Source organism: Notamacropus eugenii, chromosome 3, assembly GCF_028372415.1.
Source record: "Notamacropus eugenii isolate mMacEug1 chromosome 3, mMacEug1.pri_v2, whole genome shotgun sequence".
NCBI lineage: Eukaryota > Metazoa > Chordata > Mammalia > Diprotodontia > Macropodidae > Notamacropus > Notamacropus eugenii.
In genome coordinates, this window is record NC_092874.1 from 192973650 (window position 1) to 192984487 (window position 10838).

Here is a 10838-nt window from a genome sequence, read left to right on the forward strand (position 1 = left end):
TCATTGGATTTGGCTTCAGGAGGGAATAACATACACACTCAATTGGGTATGGAAGTTTATCTTACCCTACAGGAAAGCAGGGGGAAAGGGGATAAGAGAGGGGAAATAATAGAAGGGACAGCAGATTGGGGGAAAGCATAATCAGATGCAAACACTTTGGTAGAGAGACAGGTCAAAGGAGAAAATTGAATAAATGGAGTGTGGGACAGGATAGAGGGAAATACAGTTAGCCTTTCACAATATCACTGTTATGGAGGCATTTTGCATGACCACACATATATAATCTTTATCAAATTGCTTTCCTTCTCAATGATGGTGGTGGGGAGAGAGGAAGGTAGAGAATGTGGAAACTAAAGGTTTAAAGATGAATTTTAGAGGTTGTTTTTATATGAAACCAGGAAATTAGATATATGAACAATGGAGAATAGAAATCTATCTTATCCTACAGGAAAATAGAAGGGAAGGAGATAAAGTGGGAAGGGTGATAGAAGGGAAGGCAGATTGGAGGAAAGGGTAATCAGAATGCATACTATCCTGGTGTAGGAGTAGGGGGAGATGGGGAGAAAATTTGAAATTCAGAATTTTGTGGAAGTGAATATTGAAAACTGAAGATAAATAAATTTATATGAAAAAGTACCTCTCCAGTTTTATATCATATTATTACTTCCAGTCAAGCTGTTCTATGAATTTAACATTTCATCTAGAGCCTCCTGTTTTACAGTAATCTGGAATATAATTTCATCTCTACTTTTCAAAATCCCTCTCTTACTTAAGGACTTAACTCAGATGCCACCTCTTGTATAAGGCCTTACCCACGCTTCTCACAGGCACATAGGTGGTGTAGTAGACAGGTCTAGGATCCCGAGGAGTTCAAGTCTGACCTCAGACACTTATCAACTTTGTAACCCTGGGCAAATCACTTAACCTTGCTTACCTCGGATTCCTCAACTATAAAATGAGATAGAGAAAGAAATGGAAAATCACTCCTGTATCTTTGCAGAAAACCCCAAATGGGATCATGAAGAGTTGGACACTATTGAAAATGACTGAACAACAAAAAGCATCCCACACCTTTGTTAGTGTTCCTCCTTTCCTCAAACTACCTTGAATTTACTTATCCATAAATCCTTCCATCCCCCAAAAGGAAGCAATCTCCTTGAAAACAGGTATTGTTTCATTTTTGTCTTTCTGTCTCTATTACCTTGAAATGGGAGGAGCAGATCTTTTGATTGAATGTTCTGAATGAACTCCCTCTTTGGAAAGTGGAATTAATCAGATTATTCACTTTGTCTTGTGTAGGGGGCATTTCTGAAATAGTTTTCTGTACACAGTTCAGACCATAGGCTTATTAAATGTCAAAATCACCACCAAATTAGAAGGAAGAATGGAGAGAAGAGAGAGGATTTCTGCCAAGATGTCTGAGCAAATGCCTAATCCCAACTTCCCTGTTTTCCATCCCAAGATAACAGAGATATGCCAAATTAAAGAAACAATTACAAAAAAAGTGAGAAAGGAAATAAATCCTCCCAAAGAGACCCAAACAAAGAACTGCCAATGAACTTGAATGAATGAATAAATTTTAAAAGACTTGTTAATAGAAGGAAGACATTCTATGAAGGAATAGAATGGTGGGTGTAATGGGTAGAAGTTTAGCCTCAGTCAGAAAGTCTTGGACTCAAGTCTTACTGCTAGGCCCAAGTTTAACTCACTCAGAAACATAGTCAGCAAGCTCCAGCATTTCATGATCAAAGAGTTTTGCAAACATCCAAGAGACAAATCATTTGGCAATGGTTGACTCTTTGAATTTTATGAGATTTAATAATTTTCTATGGTGAAAATTTAAAATAAAGGCTTAAAATATTACTTATTAAAATACAACAGAAAATATATTACCTCCAAAGTTCATTTCTCCTGAAAAACTGAGCATTATCCTATGTGAAAGAAAATGGAACTTCAATAGGAGAGTTGTTTTTAAACACTTTTCTTAAAAAAACCAAAAACACGTAAATAGAGTTTAAAAAACCAAACTCAGATATCCCAAATGACATAGCATATTAAGTACTTAACAGAAAATCTGCCTGAATTTCAAAACACCTAGTTAGCAAAATAATAATTTGAATAACTTTAATACGCCTCTTTCAGATTTGACAGAAAAATAAATGAGAGGTGCCATAATGGATAGAAAATTAGTATTGACTCTAAGATCAAGCAAACATAGGTCCAAGTCCCACCTGTGACACTTAGCAACCATATGACCCTAATCAAGCCTCTTAAATTCAGTAAATGCATGCAACTGTCCAAGAGCATAAGTTTCAAAGAAGGTGCCCATCTGCATTGGCAGAAGAAATTTCTCGCTGGGAGTTTCCTACATGGATAAAATCATATACCTGCCCCCACCTCAAACTCTTTCCCTGGCACCTACAAAAACCCACCAAGAGAGCTAAGCAAAAAAGAATTTGCAAATCTCAGTGGCAAAGGTCCTCAAAATGTATATACTAAACATGAGGCCATGGGTGAATCAATTAATCTTTCAATGTCCCTCAGAAACTTTGTAAGGTTATAAATTATGGAAAAATCATTGATTAGCGTCAGTGGAGGGAGTTTCCACAGAAGGAGTTCTTCTATTGATGTTCATGTATCCCTATCACCTGGCAGAGTTAGTGACACAAAGTGGGTATGTAAATTTTATTTTGAGAGAGAGAACAAAAAACTAAAATTCAGCAATGGAAAAGCCAGTATTTTCTGTAGTGTTACTTTACTTCAACAGAAATCAACATTTTAAAATACTTACTATCAGGCAACGTTTGAAAACGTCAACTATATGCTGAAAAGCATTGTGATATAAAGTCAATGTGGACACAGAGACAGAAATAAAGTAATTCTTGCCTTAGAACATTTAATCATAATATAGCTAATATTTACAATGATGAACAAATTTACTGAAAGTGAAATAATTTAATTTATTGGTGTAATAAACTTAATAGATTTTTACATCTTTTAAAAAACTTTTTCCGTGGCAGCCCGTGTCTCCTGGAGGAGTGCGTTCTACTTCTTGCTGGTTCCATCCAACAGGTCAGCTGGCTGAGCCCCTCAGGGAGGTGGGCTGCAGCCTTGGCCCCTGCCAACATGATCCATTCCATATCGCTGTTCAGTCGACAAGGGGAATTAAAGATGCAGAAATGGTATACCACACTCCCTGATAAAGAAAGAGAAGATCACCCGAGAAATCGTACATATGATTCTATCTCATGGTCAAAAGACAGGCAATTTTGTTGACTGGAAGGATCTAAAACTTGTTTATAAAAGATATGCTAGTTCGTATATTTTTTTGTGCAGTAGAAAATTAGGACAATACACTGTTGATGCTAGAGACTGTACATCGTTATGTGGAATTACTAGACAAGTATTTTGGAAACGTTTGTGAGCTGGATATTGTATTTAATTTTGAAAAGACCTATTTTATCCTTCATGAGTTTATATTTGGTAGAGAAATCCAGGAAACCTCAAAGAAAACTGCTATCAAGGCTATAGAAGACTCCGATATGTTACAAGAGACAATGGAAGAATACATGAGCAAGCTGTCTTTTTAACTGAAAAATTTACTTGACAATCCAATGATACTGCATGTCATATATTTGTAAAACTTCAGCTGGATGTGGTTCTTTTCTGATGTGCCAGAGCCTTATGCCAAAAATAACTTAAATGGATTGTGTGTGAAACTTCTTGGAGACTTTAGGATACAATGTTCAACTAGCAAGATTTAAAACTGTAGCATATTTGTGACAGGTGCATATCTATGTTATTCTCTATACATGGATAGTCTCAACTGAAACAAAGCAGCTATCATTCAGTAGATTGCATATTTTGTGTATACAATGATTTTACCAGCAAAGTAATAATTTTAAAATATTTTTGAGAAATGATCTATGCTATTTTTTGTTAGTATTCTCAAAGAACAAGTTGGTAACTATTTTGCAAAAGGTATTATGAATGTACTACTTACCTTGAACTAAAATAATACTTTTGTCTCACTATATGGTTCTTTTCTATTGTGATTTCATATATTTCAAAGTATTATAAAACGTCAGTTGTTAGACAACTGTAGCCATAATACTTGTGTGTGTATATGTGTGCATACACACATGCATAAGACTTCAACAAATCTTCAACCCCTCTTGTCTTGAATTTCTTATTCAGGCTTGACTTTGGGGAAATAATAGCAATGACAAAAATACAGCTACCTATCATTTAAAACAAAAGCAAAATCTTCAAGAGCAGCTGTCCAAGATGAAATAGTTTCAATAAAATTTTGGCAATCAGAATTGTAAAATACACGAAGTATCCCAATTTGTACACTCATAAAAATCTTAGAATTTCAGATCAGAAAGGAGTCAGTTGAGTGGCCATTTAGCCTCCTATTAGTCATCCTATACTCCAAACTTACTAATTTACAAGAATGTTTTTATAACTTATTTTTTTACAACTCAAATGATTTATGTGTCAGTGTCTATAACTTACTTTGAGAGATGTGATAAGATGATTGAGCTGACTTCCCTGATTCACACAGTACAGTGCTCTGGGATTCCAATCAATTCTTGCTGTTGAGAATGTTGTCAGCACTTCTCTGTTTGGATGCATAAAGAATTCATGTCCATCCAAATGAGATATCTGCATACTCAAGGGTATGAAAGCCTCCAGTTAGTAAATAGTTTTGTAAATTTCAGTCATAACTTTCCAATATCTTAGGACTTTTCTGCATTTTAATTTACACCAGCTGTTTTCCTTAGTATGGGGACAGTGTTAGTCTAGAGGTCTAAGTTCACTCATATTATAGTGATTAGAGGGACAATCATGGTCACTTTTCTTGGGAGATGAATCTGCCTACTATGTGGGTAGAAATTTAGGAAATTTTGGATGGGATGACTTCTAAAGGAATTTACTAACACTAACATTTACTTTTTGTCTGCCTTAGTAGACATGTGCACACGTTACATAAATTCCTGTTTGATAAGACAAACAACATATTAAATAAAGTGAATTAATATGTTTTAAGTGTTTTCCCCCCAAATTAGCACCATTTATAAACATTACACACATTAGTACTAAAAATGTTTACTGATTTTCATATCTGTTTTCTTGAGCGAGCACTTAACCTCAATCAACATATCAAGCTGAGATTTTGCTTGATCTGTTTTTCATCATTTGGTGTATTTGAAGCATTCATTGCCCAGTTTTATAGTTAAAAATCATCAACTAGGGTTGCATTACTTAAAGAAAATAGAGATGAAATTTAACAAAAAAAAAAAAGCCTTTTAATATGTGATACATCCTTTTGCTACAATCATTTGGCCTTAAGTTCACAAAATTTTGACACACATTTAATTCTTCATTTACAAACCACACTTTTGTCACATTGGATTTTAATAATTTCTTTGAAGACCAGTTCACTTTTTTAAATCTAGCTTTGATTATAGCCTGAATGATTTCAATGGGATTTAAGTTAAAAGCAAGTTCTCATGTAATTGAAACGTTTGTCTACATCTTTTAGACAAATTTATTAACATTTTGAGACATGAAAATATGGTTCAAAACTTTTTCATAATATTTATGTCCTTTGGGGAACTTCTGGGATTCTAGAAGAATTTCAATATGTCAATATAGTTAGGTAAATTCATCATTCCTTAAATGAAACAAGTCAAAAAAAAAAGTCCCAAACATTTTTAGATCTCTATTTACCAGTTTGATGAAAAGGCCACGATGTTACAGGCTCATCTACATTTCTTTTGACAATGATTTAGCTATTACTATAAAGAAAAGAATAAGTTTCATCAATAAAATTACCTTTCTCTAAAATCTTTAATAATTCATCAGTACTCCTGAATATTGTCTTGGTCACAACATTTTCACTTCATAGCAATGCTCAGCAGCTTTTCTTTTCCTTTTGTAAAAAACAAAACAAAACAAAAAAACCCTTTTCCTAAACTTGCATAGTGTTTTAAAGGAATCGGTAACAATCCTACCAGGTGTCTGGTCTCACTTAAGGCATTTGCGTACCTTTTTTGTGGATTAATTAGGAAGTCAAAGGTAATATGATTGTCCATCACCATGGCACCAAGGGTACACTGACCTCCAGCCAGAAGTTTTAGGTTCTTGCCTATGTCCTAGATTTGGTCTTTCTGGAGCTGTGATATAGCCAACTAGATCTTATTGAGATCGCATAGAATCTTCATGAACTCCAACAAATAGACTACATCAGACCCTTTGCCTGTTCTGTTAGTGCCACACATTTTGCCCTCTTGATGGTAGATATTTGTCACAGGTTTTTGCTGTGCCATTGTTGTTATCCCACTGCAATGCCAACCATTGAGGGTCTCCTACAACTGCTGCGCAGGAATCTTGTTAGGGAAGTACTTTGTAGACATCTAGGAAAAGAATCAGGGATAACTAAGAGGCAACTTTAACCAAGAATAGGCAAGAGTAGGTCATATGAGACTGACCTTGTTTCTCTCTCTCTCTCTCTCTGTCTCTCTCTCTCATAGGATAACTAGAGTTGTAGATCAAAAGACTATTACTAAAGTTATAGTATGCTTAGATTTAAAGTTATAATATGCTTAGATTTTAATAAAATATTTGATAAAGCCTATCGTACTATGATTGTGAATGAGATAGAAGGACCTAGAGTAGAACTCTATTTTAGAAATAACAATTTTGCAACTGCACAGAGCATGTATTAAAGGCAACTAGGTAGAGCAGTGGATAAACCACTGGATGTGGGGTCCTGAGTTCAAATCCGGATTCAGACCCTAAGCGGATAACTTAAACTTTACCTCATTTTCATCATCTATAAAATGGGGATAATGATAGCACCTGTCTCCCAGAGTTGTCCTGAAGGTTAAACGAGATAATATTTATAAAGTAATTTGTAAACTCTAGAATGGCATATAAATTCTAGTTTGTTTTTGTTGTTGTTATTGTTTTAGGAGAAACTAGTTAAGTGGATTTAGAAGTGGTTTAATTGCTATACCCAAAGAATAGTGATTAATGGATCAATTTCACCTAAGATGGAAGCCTCTAATTCAGCATTTCAAGGAACTTTAGCTAGCACTATGTAATTGTGGTAATTGCCAGAGTTGGGATTTAAACCAAGGTCTTTTGGATCCAGAGCCAATAGATGTTTCACTATGCCACATTGTCTCTCCTATATTCATACTACATTACTTTGGCCAAAATATTTCATCACTAGGTGACCAAAGCTCAGGTGATAAGCATCATTCAACTTCATTAGGCTAGGTCTTTTATGATAGACACATAAATGGTCCATCAAAGCCTTTCTAGCTTTGTAAGACTTGCCTGAGCTTCTGTTCTGCTGGTAAAGTCTTCTAGTACCCAAAGTCACTTTTCCTCATGGTGAGACATTAGAGTATGTCAGTGGTAGCACAAGGTTGTTAGTCTCAGATATTAATAATCTGGCATGGTGATGTCTATGTAGGCAAGGCTAGTTTTTTTTTTTTTTGAGCTTTATAAGACTTTATATTTGGGAGACTAAGCTGCCTACAAATAACTGTCACATAATCTGAATTCTTCCTGAGCAGAGAATAGCAAGGGTAATTAGTAGGACAAGGAGCATGAGACTCAGGAATGAGAGTCAGGGTCCAAAGGTCTTGCTTTATTATCAAGCAGAGAGATATTATGGGTGGAGAATGGTGTATCAGCAAGGACCCTGACATACACAGGAGGGGCACAGCACCCTCAGAACACAGGTTCTTAGATCTGGTTTTCTAAAACAAGTCAACAAACACTTTAATCAAGTACATGCATCATTCACTTAGTTCAGGGGAAGAAGTCAGCACCCTGAATTTCAGAGAAAATACAGAGAAACAAAGATCAACCAACAGACAGGGTTTTCAACTGTCTCACCGTTAGAAATATATATACACATCACAGATCAACAGACAGATCCCACTTCCTGACCACACATACATAGTTACCAGAGAGAGAAGTACAAACATCTGTGTTTTAGTAGCTGCCCAGAGTCTTGTCTGGCCAAACAAACAGTTCCAATGAGTAAGCCCCAAAATAAAACCTCACCTCAGTATTTATACACTTCTCAGATTCAGAAGGCATCACAACACTAGAGAACCAGTGCCTCATTAACAAAAGGTGTGGGCCTCCCTTAATCAAGCTTCCCTTAATGGGCAGGCCCATTAGTGGGTGGGAAAGATCTTTACCTCTCATTAGCATTGCGAATGAGTTTGAAATACCCCAGATATTCAGCATGGCACTGAGAACTGGCTTTCCAGAATCTTTAAGGATGAGAATGTTACTTTTGCTATTAGGGAACTCTGTTTATTTGTTTTTTTTAATTTTTCTACTACCTGTACAACTTTGAACAAGTCAACCTCCTCAGCCCCAAGGCCTGTTTTTACATCTGTAAAATTAGGAGGTTGTACTATTTAACATCCAAAGCCAATTTCATGCTTTGGAACTTTGGCATACTATGTTCTGAGTGTGATCAGAGCCAAACTTTGGCTCAGGGAGAATAAACAAGATGTGTACTTCTTTGTTCCCATAGCACTTCAAGGTCAATACAATTCTTTCCTCACAAGAACCTTCTGAAGCAAGTAGTATTATCTCTATTTCACTGAGGAGACAGGAACACTGAGAATTAAGTGCCTTACCTGTAGTCCCAGAGATAACAAGCATAATAGTTAAGATCTGAACCCAGGTTTCCTTTCCAGTCCTCTTTTTTATTCTCTTCAGTGGAAAAATACACAGTTTTTTCCAAAGAGCTATTCAACATAGCAGAGAGAACACAGGATTGTCCTCAATTTTCAGGAATGGTGACAGTGAGGTGAGACTGAATTGAATCTTATTCTCCTGTGCCATCTAACTCTATTGGGTCACACAATTTTCCCAGTAGATATTTTCTCTCATCTCCTGTTTCCTCACAACTAGGGTACCAATCAACCAGTAGTGCTTGTAAGATGTATGATTGACTTTTATTTCAGAGCAAGAGTGTGCTGGATCTAGTTCTAACTGGTTTCAAGGGCTGATTGTTAAATATTCAATGTGAGTATTTAGAAATTGGCAACAGTTATGAGTCAGCAATTGACTTGTTGTTTGGTTGATGTTTAGGCTTTGTTGTTTAGTTGATTATTCATGTCCAACTCTTCATGACCTCATTTAGGGTTTTCTTGACTGATACTGGAATGATTTGCCTTTTCCTTCTTCCATGCATTTTGCAGATGAGGAAACTGAGGCAAACAGAGTTAAGTGTCTTGCCTAGAGTCACACAGCTAGTAAGTGTCTGAGACCGTATTTGAACTCAGGAAAATGAATCTTCCTGACTCTAGGCCCATCATTCTATCCATTGCACTACCTAGTGCTCTGTCTAGACTTAAGAAAGTATTAATAATGCAGATTAAACTTAAAAGTACCCAGGTGTGTATGTAAATGTATGTGTTTGTGTAAGTATATATTTTCCCCCAGAGAGCCCAGTAGTTAAACATTTACTAGCACTCTTATTGCTCTATAAACATTGCTTGAGCTCAGTTGTAATACAGTATAAAGCTCATGAAATGAAATAATGACTAGACAGAAGACTTCATGACTATAAGCTATTTATCATCATCATCACTATCATCACTTATATGATGTTTTTACATTGGCGAAGTGTTTTACATCCATTATTTCAGTTGAACTTCCCAAAACCTTTGCTTTAGAAGCATCTACTATATAGCCCAGAGCAGATATCTGTCCCAGTATTCCCTACATCCACAGCAGAACCCAGCCCTAATACTACCTATTTGTCTATAGATAAATCACATAACATCTCTGAGACTTAACTTACTCAAAATGGAATAATTTAGGAGATAATAACACCTGTACCAGATGCCTTATGGACTAGTTTGATGAAATGAAATTGTAGATCCTGAAGTGCTAAAAAAAAATTATCATCGTTATGATTATTGCTTATTTGCAAAATGTGTACAATAACATTTGCATGCTACCTAATCCTTGGCACTATTGTGGAGCAAGCACATTCCAATAGGAATGATGTTGTGACTGCTATCTCATCCTTCTATCTTTCAATGATTTCAGATAGAAGCAGTCCTGGGCCAAATCACTATACTACTATATAGTAGAATATAGAAGTTATAACTTATATGTATGTCAGTGTATGTATGTGTGTGTATGTATACATATGTGTGTGTATTATATATGTATATGTGTCTATTCACATGGTATGCATGTGCATGTGTGTATATGTGTACACACACATATATACATACATTTCTATATCTGTAGACTATTATACAGGCCAGTGAAATAACTTCTTTTTGAAAAATTAATAAAACTATTGGGATGCAAACTTATCTTCTGCAGATTCTCTGAAACTATCTTCAGGATGTATTTAGGGGAAAACAGAAAATGAGATATGTGTTATCCTGTTCCCACATAATATTGATTCCATTCACTAAATCTCCATATTGTAAAATCTTTTCATTTGTGGTAGTTTGGAAATTATGAGTATTTGGTATAATGATAGCTGCTAAAAATCTTGTTCCTTTTTTTGTAGTATTTTTTTAAATGAACGGCAGAAACCATAAAACAAAAACAAAAGAAAACATAATACAAAAGAAAATGGTCTGTTTCTATCTGCGATACAATTCCATAGTTCTTTCTCTGGATGTGGAAGGTGTTTTGCCTCAAGAGTCCATTGGAAACTTATTAAGTCCATGAATTTCAATGAAAAACTAAGTCTACCAGAAAAATTTCTCACATACTATGGTTGTTGCTGTGTACAAAGTTCTGCTTCTTTCACTCAGCATCAGTTC

General features: G+C 35.5%; 1 pseudogene; it reads left to right on the top strand.

Annotated features, from left to right (window-relative positions):
• The first annotated feature begins 3126 nt into the window (after positions 1 to 3126).
• Positions 3127 to 3590, top strand: LOC140531341 (AP-1 complex subunit sigma-3 pseudogene; annotated as a pseudogene).
• Positions 3591 to 10838: the final 7248 nt, after the last annotated feature.